The 26,020-nt window shown below is 36.4% G+C and overlaps 1 long non-coding RNA gene across 1 annotated transcript; it reads right to left on the minus strand.

The window, feature by feature from the left end:
- Positions 1–17,244: 17,244 nt before the first annotated feature.
- LOC148595127 (uncharacterized) lies at positions 17,245–23,987 on the minus strand. Its single transcript, XR_015913232.1, has 2 exons — positions 23,632–23,987; positions 17,245–17,378 (listed from the first exon to the last, which is right to left on the minus strand). It is a non-coding gene; the product is annotated as an uncharacterized LOC148595127 (long non-coding RNA).
- Between the last annotated feature and the right edge of the window lie 2,033 nt (positions 23,988–26,020).

Below are 26,020 nucleotides of genomic sequence, written 5' to 3' on the forward strand. Positions count from 1 at the left end.
ATCCCATTTTCTGAAGAAGACTCTGTGTCTCCGAGAAAACACAGAAAAAAAAATTTCCTTGGCTCAGAGATTTCTAACTGAAACCCTGCTCGATAGGCATGAAGATACATTGCTGCATTGCTGGCAAAGCTGCTTGCACACATTCCTACACTGCCCCATGGATGTACGGTGACAGTTACAAGACACATTTCAGGTCTCCTTAAAAAATAAAACACTGATGACATACATATAGTAGTTAGTACTAGCCAGGCTGTAAATGCAATATTAACATATGTTAGTCTTAAGCCTGAATCACGAGGACGCAGGACTGTTTGACATCTTCACTATGGGTCTCTAAACGTGGGCTTCTCTAAGGATGTTATCAACCGAGAGTTGATTCACTATTAACCAAGCTTTGACATCTCTCTCATGCACAAAAGGGACATTTAATTCAAAGGTAACTTGTACAAATGCACAAAAGCATTTTGTTCTTTTTTTTTTTTCTGAAATCAGGGAAATTAAATATAAGTATACAAACATAAAAAGCCACTTGTTGAGTGCAATGCAAGGCTGGGGCACAGCGCATTTCCCAAACCTCCACAACACGCAGCCAACAGGGGGCTGTCTGGCTACACGATGGTCACGAATCCGGAGCAAAATCCTTTTTCCGACCGCGCAACCCACCGCGCTCCCTGCCTGCAACTCGCAGTCACGCAGGGCATTTTAGAGCTCCCCCACCTCCGAACCGGCAGCTTTCCCCCCCACTGCTCTTTGCCCGATACTAGTGTGAATACCTGAACTTTAAACAGCAGAAATTGCTCATTTGAAAGGGGGAAGACGTCCGCATTATTTGCCTTGATATGAAAAGCGTGTTACAACTGTTTTGGTAAGCTAAGAAGGGATTTCTGCATGGGAGTTTTTGCATTAATTGTATACATCTAAGTTATTCCTTTTGAAGGAAGGAGGTAGACAAGGACATTGCTAGGCTGTTTGCTCCCGCTTCTGAGGCTTAGGTTTTTTTCCCCCTATGCTTTTTTTCCCCTTCCAGTGAACCGATGACAGATCTAGGAAAAACCTAATTTAACAGCAGTTGCACCTTATGGGTCAGTACATGAACAACAACTGGCAGTTCTGCAGGGCTCCCTGCAAAGTTACAGAGCACAGCTTGGGAATGCGAGGCAAAACTGGGTAGAAAAGAACTGTTTGTAATCAAAATTTCATATAGGAAAACAAAAACTAATTCAAAGAGGAACTTCCATCTTTGTGACAATTGCACAAAGTATCATTAAATAGCAGGATGAGGGCTCTGTTCCATTCGGTTTGCAGAAGTGGGGCTTTAATAATTAGATTTTCCACTGAATATAGTAAGAGGAGCAGACTTAGAAGTGCTTCATCTTCCTGCAGGCAGAGACCAGTAACTCAACTAACAGAAGTGCACGGTGCAAATACTTCTCAATTCTTCTGTAGCTGCAGTCTAATACTGGTCAGTGTCTGTATTATGAAAAGGGAAGAGCAGGGTATGTTTACAGATGGTAGAGACCCCAAAGAGGGGCAAATGTTGCTATATTGTGCACATTAACCTCCTTAAAATGAACGTATGTGCAAAAGGAGCAGCTCATCACAGTGTGAAACAAAAAGGCTTTCTTGTGACGTAGCCCATTGCTTCAGGAGTCCCATTTAGAAGTGTGAATATTTTTAGCTCTACAAATTAAATTCAGATGTGGAAGAAGTATTCGAGACTCATCAGCTGGTAACTCACAAATCATCTCGTAGCAACACATTTTTAAACTCCACAGGTATGGTGTGAAGTAGTGAATGAGAAATTATGTTTTCAATTTGTGTGTTTCTAAATTAGCAGAAGAAAAAAAAAAAAAAGGTGAGCAAGTAATCAGAGATGGCAGTTGAATGTCCTAAACTGTCATATCCCCTGAAAGTAACAGCTATGTCAGGGTTACTGGCATACTAGTCTTGGCAGTTCCTTCCTCAAAAACAACAATAAGTTTCATTTGCTTCTACTTTTCAGATAGTTTCAAAGAAAAATATTTCCCCTTTTCAGGGGACTGGAGCATATCTCCTATGAGAAGAGGTTGAGGGAGCTGGGTCTGCTTAGCCTGAAGAAGAGATGGTTGAGAAGGGATCCTGTCCATGTGTATTATTTATACTCTAAGGGAGGGTGTTGCGAGGAGGGGGGCACACTCTTTGGCGGTGGCAGGTGACAGGGCAAGAGGCAACAGCCACAAAATGAAGTACAGGAAGTTCTGCTTGAATCTGAGGAAGAACTTCTCGGCTGTGAGGGTGACACAGCCAAGAACAGGCTGAAACAGGCTGCCCAGAGAGGCTGTGGAGTCTCCTTCTCTGGAGATCTTCCAAACTTGCCTGGATGCCAACTTGAGCAACACATTTGAGGCGACCCTGCTGGAGCAGGGGGTTGGACTGGATGGTCTCCAGAGGTCCCTTCCCACCATGACCATCCTGTGATTCTGCAAAACAGCTCTCCCTTTCTTATTGCTGTGCATAAGGTGCCATCGTTGTTAGAAACTTTGATCACTCAGACTCCTATGGCTTTTTTGGGGGGTCTATGTCTGGTATTTCTGTTATGGTACCTTGAAAGCCCTGAAGTTCTGCACGCATTCATTACTGACAGGCCTAGAAAAGAATGAAATTTTTAAAAAACTCTCCTTGTCCGCTATTATGGATTTTTCTTCAGAAATTCACCAAGCAAATCTTGTCTCCCAAGGCAGTGGGAGGAAAATCCCCTTCTGGGTTGCATTATTTTTTCAATGTATCATATGAATACTTGTCATTTCTCTCCTGTCTCTTCCCAATCACGGTTAGAGCACGTGTGGAGCACAGGCACTGCACACAGGGGTGAAAGACAAATAAAACTTTTCTGAAGCTCCTGTCCTAGCACATATGAGAGCAGTTAAATCTCGCAGCTTTTATACTGCATATAAGAGACATGGGGTAAGTGGGGACATTGGATCCAGGGCAATATCGAAGAGAACAGGAGGACTCTGTCAGTCCCAAGCTTGTCTGGTTTAAGAACTATAGAAATAAGAAAAACATCCACATATATATACTATTGTTGACTGTTCTAACTGGTCCAATAATATAACCCCAAAGCTTTGCCTTTGTAATTCAGTGAAATATTAAAAATTGACACATTTTAGAAAAGCTTTATTTTCTACATTTCATGACTTTATAGTTTAGATTTTAATACTTAGAAGTTTGTGGTCTGTATTTTTAAATCCAGACATTTTAACAGAATGGAAGTTGCTGATCAAAGATTCCTTTAAGGGTACTGAAGTCACAGGCTTGTCCTGGAAAAACTCTTGGGAAAATCAGAAAGTTTCTATCTACAATCATCTCCTATGCTTATAAATTGTAGAAGAAAATATTATGGGTATAATATTATTCCTGTTTCTCAATAGGAGCTGAGTAAAGAAGAGTTCAGACTCGGTCAGTATCTAGCTAGCGGCCATTGTAGATTTAAGATTGACTCAGATTGGATAAATGCTACTATAATTAGTCCTTTTCAAAAGTGCTGAATAGAGGGTTTGAAACTTAAGAGACAGAAGCAATACACGTTTCCTTTTTTTATTAACAAACTATTAAAAAATAAAAATAATGTAAAACATTGGGTTGTTACACCTGAAAAACATTAAATGATTTCCACGAGAAACAAAACGCAGAAATTAGAATGAAAAAATGAAACCAAACTGATACCTGACTCGGAAGAGGTGAATAGTGTCATTTGTGCCATTCCATTTTCCTCATTGCTCTCATGTCTGTTTACAGTTCCAACATTTTCCTCTGTTACACACATGCAAGTACCAGCTTAGAAAGGAGATTTACATTTATGCCAGAAGTTTTCCTTCAAATATATTAAAAAAAAAAAAAAAGATTTGCTGCTTTTCTTTGAGTTAAACTGTGGTAAAATAGCAGCTCACCACTTCAGATATATTACTATCAATCATTTCCTGTGACTTCTTTGATAGGAGGTGGTGACGGAGAACATGAAGGGAGTCTAAACATTTCAAATTTTACAACATATTGCTACTATTGCTACCTGATTAGGAAAGACTTCTCCCAGTGCTTCATAAGATACTATGATTAAGGGAAAAGCTGAAAGATTTACAGAGCTCCATAGGAATACCAAGTATGGAAGCACTGCCAGAGGAGCAAGCACTACTGTGTTGGAAATTTGAAACAATGGCTTGTACACATGAGTTTAAGCTGTTTTGAAATTTATAAAGAAGCACTGTTTAATACTATATATGAAAAAATAACAGTGTCAGAATTTGACTTCTGTCACAAAGAAATCTGTATAAATTAGGTAAATGAAGGCACTGTAAAATATGCCAAGGAAGGTCAAAGATGAACATTACCTTTAATATATAAAAGATGTTGCAAAATATCAAAGGTGATACTCATTAAATATTATTGCAAAGATTGATTTAACTAGTGTTTAATTATAATAGCTATATAAACAAAATGCATCTGTGACAAGACAGGACAGAGAGCTGAGGTGTGTACAAAGGGACAAATAAACCACAAACCAGCAACTTGGAAGTTCGGAGTTTCTCAGCTTGAGCAGGTAACAAGGAAATTGACTGCTGATCTGTCCTTTAAAAGGTGCAATACTCATTTCCTTCCCCCGAGATCAGGACTAATAAATGCCACAGAAAAATCCATGAAGAAATGCACCCGTTTTGTTTTGTAGCTGAACTTTTACTTGTTTTACAGCAGCTCTTCACGGTAAGTGCTTATTATCCCTATTTAAATGTAAGATGGAAGTGCTTAAAAGCAAAAAGAAAGAAGCATGCAAGATTTTGAGGTAAGATATTTAGAAGATCATTGTCAATACCATAACACTACATAGTGTTTTAATTAAATTACAACTCCCAAGAAGCTTGGCTGCAAGTACGAACAGTCAATGTTTCTGTCAGATGGTAAGTCTGACACGAATGAGAATATAAATACATATTATGAAAAAAAAAAAGAGAAATGGCTTAGTAACTTACTTAGCACCATATAGGAGCACAGGCAGAAAAATAAACATCACAACTAATTCTTCTTAAGTTTTCTCACTTGATGTTGTCAGGAAGACTTTTTTTCTACCAGCAGTACTATGTCCCATTTCATAAATAATTTTTGCAGCACCTGCAGCAGAATGAGACTTCTTACTTGCACAGCTTCAAACACTTTCCCTAACTCAGCACCACGACAGGTAAATCCTATTCATTAGATTATTAAATATTCATGAGATTGCATATCAGTATATTAACATAAGTGGGCAAATTAAGCTTGCACAATCTTAACCTCAGTGTTAATTTTAATTTCTCAGTGTTTCATTTTGCAATCTTAATGTTCTTTAAATATTTTTTACAGTTTAACTATTTTTTTTTTTACAAAAAAAGAAAAAGAGTTAAAGTCACATTGGTTGAAACTTTTTTTTTTTTTTTGGATTTCCTCTTCAGGACCAAAGTTACTGCTGAGAACAGTATTATCTGTTATCTTCTGTGTGGATGAGTTTACCAGTGGATTTCACATACGCTAGGAAAAGCTGAGACTCAACAGCCTTCACACTCTCTCTGGCTTTGATGCAGAGAGTGCTCTGGCGAATGTATAGAGGGATTCCAGGTGGCAAACCCCTTTCCCTGAGCCTGGCTTGGGGCCTCTTTGCTGCAGCCCATTTTCATTTGTGAGGCTGCTGCTTCCAATTTCAAGCAAACAAACAATCTGTCTAGTCTTTCCATTTTCCCAGTTTATCAGCTCAGTCCTTTCCTACCAGTTCCCAACTCCAGTCTTTCAATATCAGACCCTCAGACACGCTGCTCTCACTGGTTGTCTTCATTACTATATAGCTGGTACTCCCAAATGTATTTCCAAGCAAGCCAGCCTTTTCTCTCCCTTTTATATGAATTAAGCAACTTTTTCCTCTACAGTTCCTAAGCCTGGCAGAAAACAACCACTTCAAACTGAGAACAGGGAGCCCCTTTTTTCAACCCTTGCAAAACTCATAGGACCCAGGCCGGAGCTGCAACAGCAGAGGAGCTTCATCAGGCTACAGGCTGGGACATGCCCAGGCAGGCATTCCCTGGAAAATGGTTGCTAATATTTAAGGCAACGATGCACTACGCAAGAAATGTGATTTCTTTTTCCAAAGGTTTAGCAACTGAGTAACTTGGGGCAGGACCTCCCCAAAATTTGAAGTCATATTCTTGACAACAAATTCCATCTGGGCCTTTGTTTCCTCAGCTAAGCTCTATTTCTGCAAATTCTCAAGTTCTGTCATCCCTCTAAACTTTTATAAGCTGCCACAGCCACCAAACCATTTAGTGCTGCCTTCTCCTTCCTTGCTTTTTCCCATTCCCTACCAGCCCCTGCCTCAGGCCAGCACAGTGTTTTTATGGAGAAGCAGACTGAGGATGCCCTGTGCTTCACCACGCGTGCGCTGCTGCAAAGAAGTGATCAGGAACAGATAGGTGGGCTACTGGACTTGGGCAGAGCGGTGCAGACAGCCCTATTTGTTGCTCAGATCTTTCTGATCAGCTTCTTAGATTAACATTTGCTCTCAACCAGTGCTCGAGAGAAAGCCTAGACACATGAAAATACTGGCTCTTCCAGAGGAACTGGATGGGAGAACACAGGAAGTTCCAGTTTCATGTGAGGAAGAACTTTGTTACTGTGAGGGTGACAGAGCCCTGGAACAGGCTGCCCAGAGAGGTTGTGGAGTCTCCTTCTCTGGAGATCTTCCACACCCTCCTGGATGCCACCCTGTGCCACGTGCTCTGGGTGTCCCTGCTGGAGCAGGGGGGTTAGACTAGATGATCTCTAGAGGTCCCTTCCACCCTCAACCATTCTGTGATTCTGTGAGATCTGCTGTAAGCACCGCTGTGCACGAGCAAAGTCAGCAACCTTTAAAGAGAGAAGAACATTGAATGAGTAAGGCCTTTTTTTTTTTTCTTTTAAAAACTGAAATCTGGCATTTCCAAACTTTTCAAAGTTTTCAAAGGACCAAGATTCATGTGAAGGTCTTTAGTGGCAAAGGATTATAGAAGAGCACATACAACTACTCAAGGAAGCCTCAGGGACAAAGCTATCCACCTTTCAGCCAGATAGCACATTTTTTTTCTGGTCGGTCAATCTCATTTGGGCCAGTTATATTAAGTGACGTGTCTTAGGTAAATGGACACACAGAAAATTGCAAACTAATATTGGATAACTTTACTCTTGAGAAGTGCTTAGGTTTGTACTAAATTGGAAATTCAAGACATTATAGTTTTACCAGTTGAAATTCATAGCAGGGGCAGACAGCAGTTTTCATTTTTATCAGTGCGTACATCGCTGAAACAGTAAATGGTAAAATAATGCAAATTTATGAATTACAAAAACACACACTCTTATGCACCTACATCATGTTTGTAGCTGTGCAGTTACACCAGTAGCAGCCCACTGAAGCCTGAAGTGAACACAAATCCGCAATGCAGATAAGCTTTTGACTTTACTTATGCATCATATACATGTTTTAGAAGTCGCTTATAACCTTAAGTTTATTTGAAAAAGGGCATATATTTTAATGGCAAGATGCAATAGGGCTAATAAAACTAGATTAGCAAGTGATATTGAGTCATGATAGTGAAGAAAATAAAATCTTAAAAGGAAACACGTTTTCTTTCAGATCTTAACTGTATCTAAAATTAGTGACATTTACATAACCATTAGTCTACATTTGACTCACCATACAGTTTTGCATGCTGCTTTTAAAAGAAAAGGAGCCTATGTAATTTCCATTCTTTTTGCAGCAGATTCAATGATCTCAATGAAAGATTTTCCTACAAAAGAAATATCTTCTTGAAAAATGAGAAAAAATATTAGTAAATTCACAACCAGTTACAGAGTTTAAACTTCTAAACCTAAAATTGTTACCTGTCAGTAAGAATTGTAATTTAAGAAATAAAATTAATATTTCATTAAATTGTTAGTAATAATTTTGGAAGCCATTTTTGCTTTTTGTTCACAATTAGCTGAAAATATGACAAAACACTTCCCAGTTTCCATCCATTAAAAGGGCTGTTAAAATAATAAACATGATCTTGATTAAGAGATTTAAGACTTATTTAGAATTAAGATTTGATTATGTTTATAGCAATAAATGATTTTAATGAAGAGTTTTAATACAGTCCTAGCAATATTTAAAGTAGTTCAATTTTTATAATGATTTGATACATTTACCAAAGCACTAACTGTTAGACAGCTGTAGGTAGAGATAGGTCCCTAATTAATCTGGCATTCATGCAACCCAAAGTATTCAAAGCCACATACACACCAATTATACATGTACTATCAGAGACTATCAAATCCTAAGAATGGGTACCAAAAATAAAAACGAAATCCCAGAAAATGCTCACAAGCAATCAACAGATAAATAGCAAGAGGAGAAAACTTCAGGAAAAAAGTCAAATGTCCTTTCCCATGACTCACATGCAGAAATGACTAGCCTTACTTCAGCAGCACAGTTAATACTGGAGATATTTACAGTCTTAACACCAATATTTACGTGCTGCTAAAGTATGACAGACATCAGGATCACACAATTGGCTAATTCCTAAGTGGTTTTTCTCTTCCGGATGACGAAATCCTTGTATTTTTGAGGCAGCACAATATGGCCTGCACCTTTTCAAAACCCACAAACCATTATGTGCTGCTACGTTATGCCAAGGTGTCTACCGCACTTCAAGGAAAGAGAGACACGCCGAAAGCTGAACGCATGATTTTCTTGTTGAGCATTACTTTTCACTGACATATTGACATAAGCATAAGGCATTTGTCCACTGCCTTTTATTTTTTACTGTGAAGCTCTAGACTTTATCAGTTGTGCTTAATACTCTAGAAAGACATGGACCAGAAGCTGAACAGTTAGGTGTATGAATAGAGGGACTAAAGGTTATGGAGATGCTTACTTGGAGACTACTTTCTGCTTTGACTTTTGCTCAGCTGAGAACCCCTGACGTGAAGCACATCTAAAAAGCGGGCTAATTTCAAAACCTGCTTCTGTCAGCTCCTGTGGCCTTTAAGCCATTTGTCACCTGTGCAGAAGGTTACTGATCCCACAGTTTCTGGGCAGACACATTTACAAGGGCTTCTTAACACACTTCGTCGTGGGAAAATCATATTGTTAGCAATTGTAGGAGCTGATCTGCCTACAGCCTAAAATGATCATGGCACTTAACTCAGAAAGAGTTAAGAAGAAAATTAGTTCACATCCCTTATGGGTATCCTTATGCCAAAGAAGGTAATGGCTATGATAACAGCTACTTAAACAGGCTGGACCCAAGTGCTCCGTCCCACTGTACAACCAGCCGGATGACACAGGCGCAGTTTATCGAAGTCCGTAACGAAGCATAATCTGAATATAAAAATCAAAATAAACCTAACAAAAAGGTATGCTATTCCAGCTGTTTCTCGGTGAAGAAACTGCCTTAGGTATTCTGCAGGAGAGAAAAACGGAGAAAACAATTCTCCACTAGATATGAAGTGGTGGGTTCAGATAAGGAAAATGGATGCAAGCATAGATGCTAGCTGCTAGTAAAAGATTTTCTTATACTTTTTTGAAAAAAAAAAAAAAGACTATGAAAGATGTGCTTCAACAAAAGCAAATTCTGACTCTTAAATAATGATTACCTTAAAAAATCAAAAGAAAATTAAGGTAAATAAGACAGTTGCAACATTTAGATCTTTAGGAAATACATTTCTCATCTGTGTGTCCAGGTCGAATTCTTTATTTGCGAACTATGTGTATTTAACTATATTGTGCTGTTTCAACTGCCTAGTTGCTCTTAGCTTTCTAGCATAAACATAGAGGCTTTTGCTGTTGCATAATTGAATCTCTCTAAAATTAAACCACACACATCACGAAACTAAGACTTGGCAGAACTATTGTGATATTTTCTACAGTAAGTGCTTTAGTAGTAGAACTTGCAAGTAATTCCCCCGCCCACCCAAAACGTGAACAGAAAACGTCACAAACGTATCAGGATTGTGTGTTTTCTACTCTAAAAATCCACAAACACCACACAAGTGTGTATTTTCCACTTCATGATTAAAAATGCATTTTCTTTGTAATCAGCAAAAATAAGTTTTTGGATTATATTGAAAAAAAAAAGTGAGGGGGGGGAGATGAAGAACAGGATTAAATGGATTAAAGGAGTGAGGATAACACAGTACAGACGGTCTATGCTGCAAAAGCCATCGAAGATCTAGGCAACAAATCTCCTGAATGTAGTTCTACAGGAGTGTTTGTAGAAAGTTTTGTAGAGCCACATTTTGGTCACAGGGCTAATAGAGTCACGCATCAAAAACACTCTTTCTACCTCTATCCTTGTGTCCCTTGGAGGGGGATGATTCAGGAGACTTCAATGAAGGCTGCAATTTGGCTATGTAGAGAGCTCCGTTAGATCCTTCCAAGACCTCTCAATGCAAGGGCTCTGCTGGGGAAGACGGAACAGGAATTCTGAAGGGTAAGAATTTAAATTCCACAGAAGTAGACACATACACAGAAATCAGGGATTTTGTTAAAAAAGGAATTATATAGAAGATGTATATACATGTATACATTTAGTAGTTAGGTCTGCATGACTATATGCATATACACACACATATTTAAAAAGGGAGAAGCCTTTCTTTGACTTCAATAAATTTTAGTTGATTTATTGAAGACCATGCTTAATTAATACCAAATACCATGTTCAGTTTTTTTGTTAGCTCATGGTTAAGAGTTTAAGACAGCCCAAAGTCCAGCTTACTTTTTTCCTGACCCTATGAAAACCAAACACAATTGTATTTCTTGCTCTTAGAAATACCAGTAAGATCCTTAAACTCTGCATAACATATTGCATTCAAAAAGGTGATTACAAATGATGATCCCGTGATTTGAAAGAAAACAAATTGGGGCCTGTTGATTGAATAAAATTTGCTGATGATCAAGAGCACAGAATTAGATCACACATTTGCAGGTTCCTTTTGATCATACATCAACAGCACTCTCTTGGTATTCCTTGGCCAAAATGCCTTCCACATGCACACCATTCTACACCATTTGTGCACAGCCATCTACCATGGTTTGGGGTACTATTTACTTAGTGAGACCAAGCAACATAGAAGCACTATTAGTGAGGGCTGTGAAATCTGAAGATGAAATATACTGAAAGTCTTAGCAAAACACAGTCTAAACCACTATGTTACTTGTCTACCAGTGGTACTCTCCACACAGCACAGTCATCAGAAAAGTTACATCTCCACACCTCAGTTACCTCAGCTTCTTAGTTTAAATGAATGAGAAAGCTTGCCCTTGGATGGCCCTTGCACTTGGACGACAGTGTGAAATGGGACAGCTGTGACAGACACGTCTAATTTTGTGAATTCCACAAAGACAAGAAGGTCCACTCATATGGTAGACACATTTCTTTTTCCCTCCCTTTTCGACAACTCCAGGTAAATTTGCAACACCCTCCTCTCAGAGCTCACAACTTAATGACCCTAATGTACCATTCAATACAAATAAATGCACATATGCACGCTGAAGGCTCAATACTTGCTGTAAATATTTATTTTTTTTACTAAATTTACTTAGGCTAGCAGGATTCCTTCACTTCAGAAAAAAACGAGAATTAAAAAGACACTCTCACTTCAGCATTAACAAACCTAAACAACTCTAACCTCAAACATCACAGGTTCTAAGATCTGAAAGTGTATTTCACTGTGTGTTGATGCTAGCTTACTTCCCCGTCCCTCCACCAGTTTAAACAATAGTAGTTTCACTTTATTTTTGCCATATGCTTACTCAATGCTGTAATATTTATACTGCAAACACACTGGAATTTATAACTCTTGCTCATTCTTAAAGCTTATATTTAGAGCTAAATACGAGTTAAGTATTATTTTACCTCTCCCTTCCGGCTGCTTTTGTTATGCAACCCTCCTTCCCCAAATGCTTCGTGTCAGTAGTCTCTGCTTTAAATGATATGCATATACATAACGGACAAGAATAAGATCCCACTAAAATACAATCTCAAAGCATTCATTTAAAGGTATTACAACAGCGCCCTTTTGACTTCTGCACTGTTGTTTAGATCAGGTATAACCTACAATATTCAGTTAATCCGCTCACTTTAAGTGAGACTATTTTGTGGTTGCAGAAGAAAGAGAATTAAAAGAACAAACTATACACCTCAAATATTTTTCTCCTAAAATACTACAAAAAAAAATAGTTTGCATGTAAGACCACTTCTAAAAAACAATTTATGTATTTGACCAGGCAGTTTCACTCAAGTTTTATTAAATATTTGCAATCGAGCAATAAATTAGCCCCACCTCTTCACCTGAGAAAGGAGCAGCCAGTTGGGATGAAGCTTATACACACTCTCCATACATAATAAATCTTCCCCTCCTGTCTACTGAGCAGAGGATTATTTCTAAGACTATAACAAAACTGTGAGTTCTTAATACAGACCAATCTTGAGTACAGCATGAATACATTGACAAAACAGGGATTGTCTGTTAACTGTTTTGCAATCACGACAGCAATTCCCACCATACAATCACTGTAGTGGGTTGAGGCAGCACAGAAATTGCATGGCATGTAAGCATTTGCTTATCATGTAAAGTAATAATATGAAAGTTAAGCAGGCATGTGCTTATTACTGAAGTTAGCTGTTATTAATTTTTAATTGGGGAGAATCCATATCATGTGTGCAGCCATCTCTCCAAGGATCAAAAACCAAACTAGTTGGAGAACTACTGCAAAAGATGAGCATAAAATAACAGACACCGAAAGTAAAAAAACAAGCAAACAAAATAGACCAAAAATGGACAGCAAGAAAAGTAAGCAAAAGGAAGTAAGTAGGAAAATCTTAAGTATAAAAATAGCTGGAAGTCTGAAAATTCAGTTATGCTGTATCTGCATCAAATTCAGTTTTATGTCCATTTTATGTCCTTTTTACACAGATCTGAGCCCTCCACGTCCTGTTCACACTAGCCTGACTCGCACCTTCAGTTGTGTGAAGTGCATTCCTGTTTTTCCCATTGTAGTTATGAAAATAAATTGAGAAAAAAAAATCCACAGTTTTCTAACACAATAAAGATAGCACTCAAAATGCATTCTATCTATGTGAAAGGCAAGACACTAAAGGCATCTCTTCTGACTTGAGAAATAACAAGTCTAAGACTTCAGGCAGTTTTTAAAACTCGCTAGCCAAAAAAGCAGCACTAAGAGAAGCTGACATAGGTGACAGATGGAAATAAAATATTTTTAATATTGACTTTAGCTAAAAAATACAGACTGGCTCCCCTCATCTGTTTTCCAGCTTCTAAGAAGTGACCTGTCAGATGCTGGTGCCTTAAGCAGACCGCTATGTGAAATACTCCAGTGAACTTGTAAAGCGGAACAAGCTCTGGGCTCTAGCAGTTTATAAAAGTTGTATTTAAAGAAGAGCTTTCCAGATTTTCCTTGATTGCACTAGTTTAGCCTGTTCACGGCTTTCAAAAACATGCCCCCTGTACCTTTGGCATGTACACAGGAAGAAAACCGTGCGTGAAGACTTGCAAACTATACCAGCATCATGCTTTCTTCTTCAAAGCATGCATACAAAATGAAGGAAAAAATGAGGAAGGTAGTTTATAAGTTCTATATGTTTCACGTTTCATTGTAGTGGCCATTCATATACTATTTCCCCCCCTATTTTTATCACAAAAGCATAAATATTTAGTCTAGTAGACCTATTGTAAAATAAAAGAAGGTGAGGGGAAAAAAAAAAGGTCAAAGACTGCCTTAAAATATAACTCAGTTTTCCAAAACAAAAGTCTTAGGAATTTTTCCTAGCAACTTCTCAAACCAAAAATTAACATATATTTTAGAAATTCCCCAGTAAAGATATAATCTATAAATTGTTTAGATTATCACACGATTACCTCCTCAAGAGATTATCCTGTGGCCATAGCTCAAGCTTACAAAAAGCTTGCTGAAGTGCACAGCATCATTGTGGTGAAAGAGAAAAATGGAACAATCTTTTCTCAAACAAAAAAGGTCATACAATACAGACCAGCTATATAATGGAAAATTATTAACATAGAGAACGAGTTTTGATCTGAAATATATTAGATTTGTCATAGTTTTTTTTTTTTCTAAAAACAAGTAGAAAAATTAAAATCCAGTTCTGCCCATTTGATTCGTTTCTAGACTTCTTATGAAATATATATAAAAAAGGGGAGGAGGGTTTAATTTTTATTCTTAGAAGAATTTATTCTTTTAGCCCAGGAAACAATCACAGGCCTAGTGTAAAAGTTTGATTCCTCCTACCAAAGCTGGCATTGGAGCTGTATGAAAGTCATTCGGGTATTGCTGTTTATGTCTTCTCTCTATAATATACATCAAAGCTCTTCTTGTCCCCAGTAAAATTACAGCAGGGTCCCTGGTGGTCAGTGCACACAATGGGGTTTCAAACTACTGCTGGAAAAGTGGGAAAAACAGAAGCCAGTGTGTACATACCTATATAAACTAACTTATATATTAAGTATACTGCTTCTGCTATACAAGCATAAACCCTAAAATCTGTTTTAAAATGGGATTATAATGTCAAAAGATAGAAACAGGCCCAGAGTGCAGATCATGGTCCCACTTGCAAGAGCTCGATTTGCTGCTTTCAAAGATTTTGGGCAAGAATGACAGCTCTGTAAAGTAAGAGTCAAAGCACAAAAAAGACTAAAGCCACAGAACAAATAGGTTTTCCTGTCCTGAAAATAGAGTTCCTTCTTGTAGTCTGCCTCCTGCCTCAGATAGTAAATTTATCTTCTTGTTCTGTATCTTGACATCATCACTACATGACTTCCATGAAATACTAGACAACATATGACTTACAAAAGGTAAAGCTGCAATGGTTAGAAGAAATCAACTGGACTCTTAACTAGTGGTTCCCATAAAACAGAGCAATTATCCCCTGGTATTTGCTAGAATTTTTCCAATCCCTTAGCTGTATTTCTACAATTTAAATAATCGTTCATTTGAATACAAGTTTCAAGTGTCCTTAACATCTTTGGCATACAGACTCCTACAAATATTATCTAATACAATCTGAGATTTTTGTTTATTCAGTGATAGCTGAGGCTGCAATGATACAGAAGCAGCAGCTCAGGTAGTAGGCTCTTTTATTCCCTCCCCTTCCCCTCCCAATAAAACAGCCATAGAAGAGAGATCTCTGTGCACACAGATGCCTCTACTCACTTTTAGAAGTGTCTGCGGGCTTGTCCCCTGCCCCGCATCACTGAGAGCCACTGCTCAGAGAGCCGAGCTCCTGTGGGCGATGCCGGTGCTTTCTAAGGCAGACACAGACTGCTCAATAGCGAAGCTTGTTTTTCAAGCTAGAATCACCTAGGATATCCTCTCTAAAACAACAACCAAATAAGAGTTTTGAAAAATTAATGAGCTTTATCCACTACCCGCCCCCCCCAAAAAAACCCCCACACAGATAAGGATGCTCCGCACCTCTTATGGCTATATATTAAGCTAGATTTTCAGTATTTCACTAACAAGTTTAAAATAAAACCATGCTGATTTAACTAGATGTTAGTACATTAAGGAAAAGCTGTATTACGCAATACTGAAAGCACAGAAATATTCTAGAAATCTAAATTGTAGACTCTGTCCTATCAAACTGTCTAGTGAATGTCCACAAGCCAAATAGAAGACACTAGTCTCTCAGCAATTAACATTCAGCAGATTTTTTTAATGAAAGACTAGCTGACAGTACATTCTCTGAGCAAGTGTCATGATTCTGAGAATTTTCTCCCCCTTATATTCCAAATTCCTATATAAAGGAATCTGAATTTAAACTAGAGTAATGCATTATCTTTTTTCATATCATAAAAAACCTTAACCAATATGCCTTCACGTTTGCAAATTAAATAGTATTTGTAATTTGCTCTAGCAGGTCTAAAGTATGACATTTTGAAAAATCAGATCTTCATTATAAGTAATTCCCTTCAAAACAGATGGCTTCTGCTGTCGAAGTTACTATATTTAATTCTTTTAGTCCTAACTTACTTGAAAGCTAGGATATGAGATTCAGGTATGCTGAATTAGATTAAATATATATATATATATAAAACTTACCTTTCAACTGTGGAGGCCTATAGCAGTGTCTGAGTTTCAGGATCATCAAGACAGAAATTTAATGTTTTCAAAAGAAAACAGATTCCTTTGCCTTTAACTCTGCATTAAGCTGCAAGAGATGCCTGATTCCTATTTTAAACATTAAATGTAGCTTTTCAGAACATTATTTTTTTTTCTTCCTAAAATTAAACACAGTTGAAAAAAAAATCTTATTACACAAAAAGCCTAGTATAACATACAAAAGGCCTACTCCAATCATCCTACACTTTCTGGAGGAAATGATTACTCCTCATCTCTCAAGAAGCATTGGTGAGAAAATACTGATTTTCCTTGTAGTGAATAGCAACCCACAAGTTAAGGAACTGATGCAAACTGGCAGATTTCCCCTTCTAATTCTGAGTCATATGCGTCATCTTTTTGTCAAAAGCTGGGAAGAAAAAGAATCTCTCTTCCAGGCTGCCACATGAAACCACCTGCTTAAAGATAGAACAGAACAATATTGCAGTATTGGCCTGCATGCTGTTGGTACTTACAAATTTGTTCTTGCTTTGTTCAAACAAATAAAATTCTGAATACAGCCTTAGATATTAATTTATCTATAAATAGACCTAACCGTATGATTTAGGCCTTAAAAAAATCAAACTGGTTAAAGAAAAGAGAGGAGAGGCATGCTGACATGAAAATGCTTATTCTAAAATTGCTAATGTTTTATCTGCAAAAGGCTAAGGATTCAGTTCTTTAAAAAACTTAAATGCATGCCTGATTTAAGCACTTGAATGTTCAGCTAGATTTGATATAAATATTCACATATTCAAAAATCAAGAGTTTGCATGTATTATTAAAGCCTCATTTATCACTGATATCAGCTGATTATCACTGATTATCAGCTAATTTTCTAACTCCCCTCGCCCTCCAAAAAGAGAAACGTTCCCCCAAGCAGAGCACCTAACCACTTCAGAAGGGGCCAAATTCCATGCAATCCATTATTTTTTTTCCTTCTGTGTATTTGGCAAATTAAGATGTAATTTAAAAAAAAAAGAAGAAAGAAAGAAAGAAAGAAAGAAAAAGAGATTTCTTCTTTCACAGATTCATCGAGGTCAGTTATTGCTGGATTTTATTCCATGTGATGACCACCATCTCTCTTTCAAAGGCTTCAGCACCAGTTAAGGTTGGGCGCATCATTGCTAGGAGACTACATATTTTCAAATTGCACCAGAGTTGCTGATCAGACCTGCAGAAGAGAGGTGCAAATGTTTACTGTAACAACGCATTGCAATACTTTTATCCATTTGCAGCACTGCCTAAGTGGCTATAAGCATGTGTTATTAAAAAAAAAATCTTAAGAGTTAAAGCAGTTAAAATGAGTACAGCAAGTTAGACATCTATAATTAGTAGTGTAAAGAGTGCACAGATACTACTGTTAAAAAAAGGAACAGAATGTAGGAACCATCATGCCATTTTTATGTCAGATTAGCATAAGCATATAAAAATAAACACACATACTTATAAAACACCCTTGTGTTGAAAATTGTACTATGGCACTTGTAAGCATTTACATGGCTGGATATATACGTTTCAATATAATGAAATAGCATTTGCATTGCTAAAATAAGAATTCTTGAGCGCTTTTCAAGAACCATGACATCACCATTTGCATTACAGTTTACTATTTATGAGTGTTCATGATATTCTGTAAATCTATAGTGAACATTGTAACCAATAAAAGCTATAATTTATTATGTAATACTTTGTTATGTAAATTGTTTAAACTATGCACAATGTACACAGATGATCTCTTCACCTCAGTTTAATATTATATACAGCACCTAATTCAATGAAAATGGATTATTTATACTATTTTATTAATTAACAGTATTTTGCAATATTTTGTAATGGCTCTCCTGGCTACTGGTATTATTGCTGCAAATTGGCTACAATTGGTCAAAAAAGCAATTTTCATGCTACTAAGGCCTCTAAACACAATCAGAACACTTTCTGCTCACTGAGGTCTGTTTGCCTTAAGAACCAAGGCAGTGAATTTGTGCATCTATGAACCCACCTACGAATCCTACCAGCCGAAACCCGCCTCTTCCAGAAAACATCCTTAGGGCTCAACGTAGCAAACCAGAGCCGATTAAAAACAGGACTCCCCCGATCTCCCACCCCTAAACGCACACGCTGAATAAATTATGCCTTACAACACGCAGTGAAGGAACTTAGCGGACATGAAAAGCGAGCGAAATGAATGATTTAGTGGGGTGGTGACAGAGACCAACTTGTGCCTGGGGAGGGCAGCATACCCGGGCTCCCTCCCTGCTCAGCGTGGGGGCTCTGGGGCAGGGGGTGGCTCTGCTGCTCCTTGAGTCGCCCTCTGGTGTCTGACCTCGCCAGGTCCTCCCTGGGCCACGGGTTTTTGCCTAATGACAAGTTGGTCACCAGCATCAGTTCTATTAGCCTAAAAATAAAACTAAAAAGATTGCACAACATTTTGAAGGATTGTTTTCATGTCAAAAGAGTTTGTGGGCTCCACAAGCTAAATATCCCCCACAAAAAATGCAAGAGGAAATCTACATTTCTAGATAGGAAAAAATAATCAAAAGCAGTAAATTTAAGGGACAAATTACGTATGTTCTTGCATTTCCATTGGTTTCTCATGCAATTTTACAAAAATATAAATTGCTGAAACAAACTTACACTATTCAAAGTCAAATCACTGCAATTACAATGATATAGCTGGAATGAAGAGCTTAATGAAAGCTGAGGAGCTACTGGTGTAAAACTACCAGTATTAATACTCTAGAAGGAATTAATCTCATGGCTACTTCAAGAGTCTCCTAGTTATATCCTAAACTGGCTACAACACAGGCACCTTGCAAATAAGGATCTGGGGTTGAAATCTGGCAAAACAAACAAACTTCCCCAAAATTTCCCAGGCTCAGGCTTGAGCCACACGCATCGACAACGCCTAACTAATGCTTGCGCTACCCGAGAGGTGAACAACATTATTGCAATCAAGAGATCTAAAACATGTAGAAAATGCACGTTTGACACATACATAACCCCTGTGCTTGACATCAAGAGCATCATTCTCCCTAAACCGTGGTGAATACATATATATATTTTTTTTTTGAAGGTGGGAGGACATAGGGGCAAAGGACAGATGCATAAACAGAAGACAGTTATTTTTGATAAACAATTAGTTTGTCACATGTCAGATACTGCTGACATTGTCACCCTTGTGTCCAAACAGTCCTGCAAATTTTGTATATATATTTTTATTTAGAGATTGACTTTCTCCTCAAAGCACTGAAAATGTTTGACAGGGGATAGGGCATCCTCCCCCAATTCTTGATTGTGACCAAAATATGCAAGAGTTTATAATAGGAGGAAGCAAACTGCTTCCAGAATTACCAAAGTGATAATAGCCTCAAGACCACAGTATCTGTCCCATCCAGAAAGAGCAAATATTGTTTCAAAGTTGTACAGAAAATCAAAATCAAATGTTTTAATTTCTCAGATCCATTCTAAGCCCTGTTTTGCCCCCAATTTTCAAAACATCTAAAAGTGATTTACTTTGTGCTCTATGTGGCAGTAGGAAATTATCAGTTAAAATCATAACCATGCTGATAATCACAATATTTTCAAAAAAAAATAAGTTCATTTTTCAGACTAATATTTTAATCAATTTCTTACTGGGAAAAAAAATCACTGATAACATAAAAAAGACAAATTCTGAAGTATAAAAAAATAAAGGAGGCATTTACAGTAATTAAAAAACATGTTCTTAAAATTTAGTGGATTAATGAAAAGGTGTAAATATTTTGAGATGTTTGCACATCACCAAGATTTCAAATATTGTACAAATTCACAAACTATATTTCAGATCTCATGCTTTAAATATATTGTCTTAGTAGTGGGATTGATATCCTACTTGCAAGATATTTTACTAAAAAACACTAAGTTTCTCAAAATACTGCTAAAAAAAAGAAAAAAAAAACAGAACCCCCTCCCCAATAGTCAGAAATATTTGAAAATATTCTTTGAAATATTTCAAAAACCCATACTTTGAAATTCCATGCAGTGTAAACAAATTCAAAATTAACACAGCTAGAAATGGGTTTATTTAAGCACACTACTTGGTCAGCAATCACATCTTCATACACGTTCGCTCCTTTTTGTGATACTGTGTGAAGAACAGTCTAAAACAAGGTGGTTTCATGAGCCACCGATACAGAACTTTTAAAAAGAACTGCAATTACTTCCCCCCACCCCCCCCCCCCGCCATACAGGGGCTTAGAGGAATTCTTACTTAGCTTTTTTTTTGGCAAGGAGGAGGGAAAAAAAAAAGTAATAACTTACTTTCACATATTTAGTTGTGGGTAAGAACACAAGTATTTAAATATCCCGAATTAGCAGGCTTTAACTATTTTTCCTAAAGAATTTATATGTAATTTGTTCTTTTCCAATTGTCCTGCAGGACCATTTTTAATCAACAGGCAAGAAAAAAAAAGAAGTGTAATTGTGCACCAGTCTGAAATTCTTGCAGTATAAATGTATCATTAAATGCCTGACCTAATAACAAAAGTTAAATGTTTATTTAAATCTAATAGTATACAGAACTCCATTTTTAAATAAAGTTAAGGCCGAATCTAGTTCAGACTAGCAAAATCCAGAAAATTTAGTTGTTTCAGATTTCAAGAATTAAAACAGCTATGCCCAAGATATCATAAGGTTTTCAAACAATGGCTGATTTTACATGTGTTGTAATAACAAGGCATGGGTTGCATTAATAGCTGCATATCTCCTACAGGGAAATTATTTAACTTGCATTTGAAAAGCAAGAGAAGCCCTTAAAGGAGGCAACAACAACTTCAAGAACAGTAATAAGCCAGCATCAGCAGCAGCTATCAAATTATGATTTAGTCAATAAGGTCTCATGTGAATACCTGGATTATGAATACGAAAAAGGACCATGAAAAGTTACACTGGGGAAGCACTTCAGCAAAGCAGCCTGTACATTTTTATCTTTTCAGCCTCGTTACAATTAGGTATTGCAAAACAGTTTACGAAGTTAACCATACAATTTGTAATAGCCACACCAACATTTTTTAAGGGGCCAGTACTGAGCCCTTATTCAGGCTCATCTTCCATCAAAAACAACGGGAATTTTGCCTAAATAAGAACTGCGACATCGGAAGCTAAGAGTAAGAAAATATCTTCCCCCCCCCCCCCGCTGCCCCTGCCCCGCCCCCTCCGTTTGTCCTGAAAGATTCAACTACTCCTCGGGGCATGAAACATCCAGGCTGACTATTAATTAAAGAAAAGTTCTAGAACAGAAGTAATATAGGCCCAATTTCAGCATAAAATTCGGTTCTAGAACTAATCAACACTTGAAAGGTAGATTTTAATGATAACTGACAACTGCTGCACACTTGAAAGGTATTTGAGCTTGTAAATGAGTAGGGTTTGTAATTAAATGCATTACTGCAAAATTCCTCCCTGGATTTTTTGTTGTCTAACTTATTAAGGCTTGTATCAAAGTTCAAAATATTTTTGTATCTTTTATTCATGAAAGGAAATAAAGTTTGGATCTAATAAGAACGTGATTCTGCAAATCCTTATCATGCAACTGAGGCATTAGGACTACTTGTGTATTTAAAAGATTGCAGGATTAGGCCCTACATTTAAAATCCCTTTGATTTACAGTTGTGAAGCACACACTATAGTTTTTTGCCGAATAAGATTCTATGAGAAATACTCTGAACTTGTGTCGGACAAGGAACACTCCATCAAACTTTCACCTTTTAAATATGTCACAAGGGAGCCTTAGATACCTTCGCCTTGCAATAGAACCCTGATTTTCATTAACAAGAAGGTAATTGCTTTTGTATAGGGAGGGGGGGAGGAGGAGTAGAATGAACAAAATCATAGAAGTGTTTTGTGAAATCCTTATATTCTTGGACAAAACAGAAAGTATATTTAGAGTAGAGTTGCTAGACAGATTGTAAAATATTTATTTATTTAGGATATTAGATGTGTTAGCCCAACACTGTAACAACATTAAAAAATACCTTTATTGTCATTTTTAATCACAAAAAGAGACGAGATTAAAGCTTAAAGAATTATCTATTCATTAACCACATATTGCAAAGTTTATATATATTCAGGTTTCACTCGTTTTCCTGGATTCTGTATTTTGTGTGTTTCAAGTTTTGTTTCTGATCTGCTAGTTTCCTAAGAATGTTTTAAATACTCATAAAATTAAAGCAATATATGAAAAATATATTTAGGACATTGTCTGCCTCAAATACTTCTATAGCAGAAGGTGTGTTAATAAAAGCTAACAGTTCTTCAGTCCTATTACACATTAGTTACAACATCGAGGAAAAAATGAAACTTACACTTCACTGGATTTGCTGGAACATTTCCTTGGTAGAAATTAGCACTTACTGAGACAATCTAAAATTTTGCTTTTTAAAACTTGTCTAATATTATGGTACAATTACTTTCTACCCAAAAAATGTACTCTTGAAAACAGACAGATTTGATTAAGGATAAAAACTGGATTCCAGCTGAAAGCTGGAGTTGCTAATGTCACGACATGTTCATAAAGTTTGTTGTGCCTTAATATATTTTGCTGAAGATAAAGTTTTACAGTCTTTTCTCCTCCATTTACAATTTAAACAAATTTACTCAATCCCAGGGCAGTTACTATTTTAATTTCGGTAGTTTATGTAAACAGTTAGTTACGATTATTCATATACAAGTAGATAGGTTGTGATTACTTCGAATGGATCTCTCAGTTTCAGCCAAATTAGCACTTTTAGTGCAATGCAGGACTTGCAAGATGAGTATATTATAGCTCGTATTTATTAGTCAAGTTACTCATTCTTTTACGCTACAAAAGTTATTTATTGACAAATACATGAAATAAGACAAATTTCTGACCCTTCCTCTAAAGGTGGAAGGCTCTGAAAATAATTTTCCCTGATTTCTGTTTTTAGCTAGCTTCTTAGTACTGTTCAGAACAGATTTTGCACATTACACTGAAATGTACTCAGCTAGTTCTCTATTTTCTTTAAACACACCTGACAAAAAATAAAGTTACTTAAAAATAAACCTTATATCACCCATTTATTGTTTTTGGATTACCTATGTCAGCTAGAGTAATTGCCAAGATAAGACGATGATAACAATACTATGTGGAGAATTCCTATAACTTCAATGATCAAGGCTATCACAAAGTCAGCTTTCTATGCATACTTTGGCCACTTTATTTCCTTCTGGAGACAGACTGTGTGAATACTTTTATTTAGCCTTTTAAAATTTACATAGGAAGTGTGAAGGAGAATTATTTTAACAAAAAATCTTGAACGAACCCAGAACTACTGGCTTATTTTGAAAAATTGAAATAAGTTATACTACAATATTTTTTTTAAAATAAAGAATATATGTAATAAGAGAAATGTTAATGTAATATATACCATACTTATGCTCCATCAACCTTCCAGAGAGAGTTTTTCAATCACAGGAGTAAGTCGTTCTCCAAAATCAGCTCTCTATTGAAAGGTCAAAACCTGCAATAAAAATGTCATGTATTATAACATTTTTCCAACACCTACAGTTTCATGGTTGATCCCCAAACATAGATGTAGGTCACTGCGTTGACCCTTGCATTGTCTATATTACAGGAAACCTTAATTTTAAAAATAAGTATTTTTTTTAACCAAACTGACTTGATTAGGAACACCTGTGATAGGCTGCTTTATTATCAGAAGCCCCCTGAAACAAATCAGATTAATATGTTCTTACTTTCAGTCTTCTCACAGATTTTTAAAAGCAAAATAAGAGGAAAAAAAATGAGGGGGGGGGGCGGAAGTCCCCCCATTCCTCCAACCTCTCCCTCTGCCCTCAAGCAGAGAATCATAAACTGTTGAACTGATGCGAGTGCTACTGTCATACTTCCCAAAAATGCTATTAAGTATTCAGCTTCTAGTATTTTCTTTAAGGTGCTTTTTTTTTTTCTCTTAAAGCCATGAGTAGCACCACTGGTGTCTTTTATTAAAATGTAGTTGTATAAATATTGCTTTAAAACATGAAATGGAAATAGCAGAGTTATATACCCTTGGGTATTAAATAAAAATATTTATATATATATATATATAGGCCATGAGAGTAATCAGGTAAGAACAGGGTATAATTTGATAGCAATAGTAACTATCTTCAAATGTCTGCCAGAAAAAAAAAAATGCATTCAAAGACAAATTTTTAAATTTAGTTTGCCTTTTTGGTCTTCAGCTAATACGACAGGACGCATCCTATGTCTAAAAAATAAGCAGCAGATGCTTAGATCAGGTCACCTGTTTACAAATATTTCCACAGATTTGCTCACTATTCTTTAAGCATATTTAGCATAGTCCAGAAAATTTAAAAATAATTAAAGGAAAAAAACCTACACACTAAGGACCTATCACAAGCACCCTACTTTTTGTTATAAAAAGCAATTTGTCTATATTTTCATATATTCCACACTTCTCACCTCTTCCACTTTTTATTAAAAAAATAAAGTTTGTCATTAAATTAGAAAAAAAAATGCTTCTCAAAAATTACCCCCAATGCTTACATTGAGATTTAATATATTTTAAGATAATAGTGAAGCTGGACTTGCTAAAAACCTTCGTATATTAAAATACAAGCCTAGCTAATCAACATGTGTAATTATCTTTTTATCTCTACCCAAGTGTTATTTTAATTTTATTTCATACTAAACAAAATTTACAGTTGCATCTAGATTCTATGTTAAAACCTTTATTAATAATCTATTCATGGTGAATACACTCATTGCTGTTTCTAAAAATTAGGTAGTCAAGAGTTTTTCCCCCTATTTCTAACAGTGGTTTCCTTTAGACATTAACAACGATCACTGAAAGTCACTGCTATTTTTTTTTTCAGTTTCGGGCAATATAACAATATCATCTTTGGTTTTAAAGGATATCTCAGAAAACTTTTAGTGAAAGCTAGATGTATATAGTTTACATTTTCTACTGTAGATGTATATATATGATAATAAATGTGTGTGTGGGGCTGGAGGGGTCATCATCCTTATACACTAGCAACTGTTCACTGCCAAGAGAAGAAGTATTCAGGATTACAAGATCTAGGAAACCGAGTACTGTCTGTGTAGAAAACTCATTTTTTTAGAAGGTGCAGTAATCCATACTTAGATGCAAATATTAAAGCAAAAAGTTGTCAAACTTATAGTTGCATTAGAACTCAAGTTCTGTTATCCTATTGTAATTTTCACACAAGCCTGCTGGAAGCCCTCGTGCAACAGCTAACAAAATTAAGAATAAAATTATTCCTCAGTTATTGTACCATCAACTGTCTAGTGCATAGAGAGATCTCTGAGTTTCTCCTAGTAGAACTGGAGTCTTTTAAAAAAACATAATAAAGGGTTAAATATCAACAACAAAAAAACAGACATCTCCTTAAGCCCTATTATAACAGAGGCTTTTATACTTAGCTACTTCTAACCACTTCTGAAGTTGTCTACTATCTAAAAATCAAGATTTTTAGAGAATTAGATTCCTTTTTACACCTAACTTATCTTTCTCGCTGTTTTAAAACACCATTTACCTAAGTTTTCTTTTTTTTTTAAAAAAAACAGAACTCATGCCAAAAACTCATATACAAAAAAAATTGCAAAGCAATATTTTTACTCAAAGTTGTAAGAAATTTGTGGTTATCCATCTCTACTCTGTCTTTTGCTCTCTTCATATTTGTGGGGCATATCATTATTATTTCTACCTTAAAAAGTATATTGCTGTTACAATTAAAAAAAATAAAAAAATCTATGCGAGAAGACTCACAGAG

Source organism: Tinamus guttatus, unplaced genomic scaffold, assembly GCF_059628265.1.
Source record: "Tinamus guttatus ecotype Peru unplaced genomic scaffold, ASM5962826v1 Tinamus_guttatus_pri_ptg000150l, whole genome shotgun sequence".
NCBI classification, from domain to species: Eukaryota; Metazoa; Chordata; class Aves; order Tinamiformes; family Tinamidae; genus Tinamus; species Tinamus guttatus.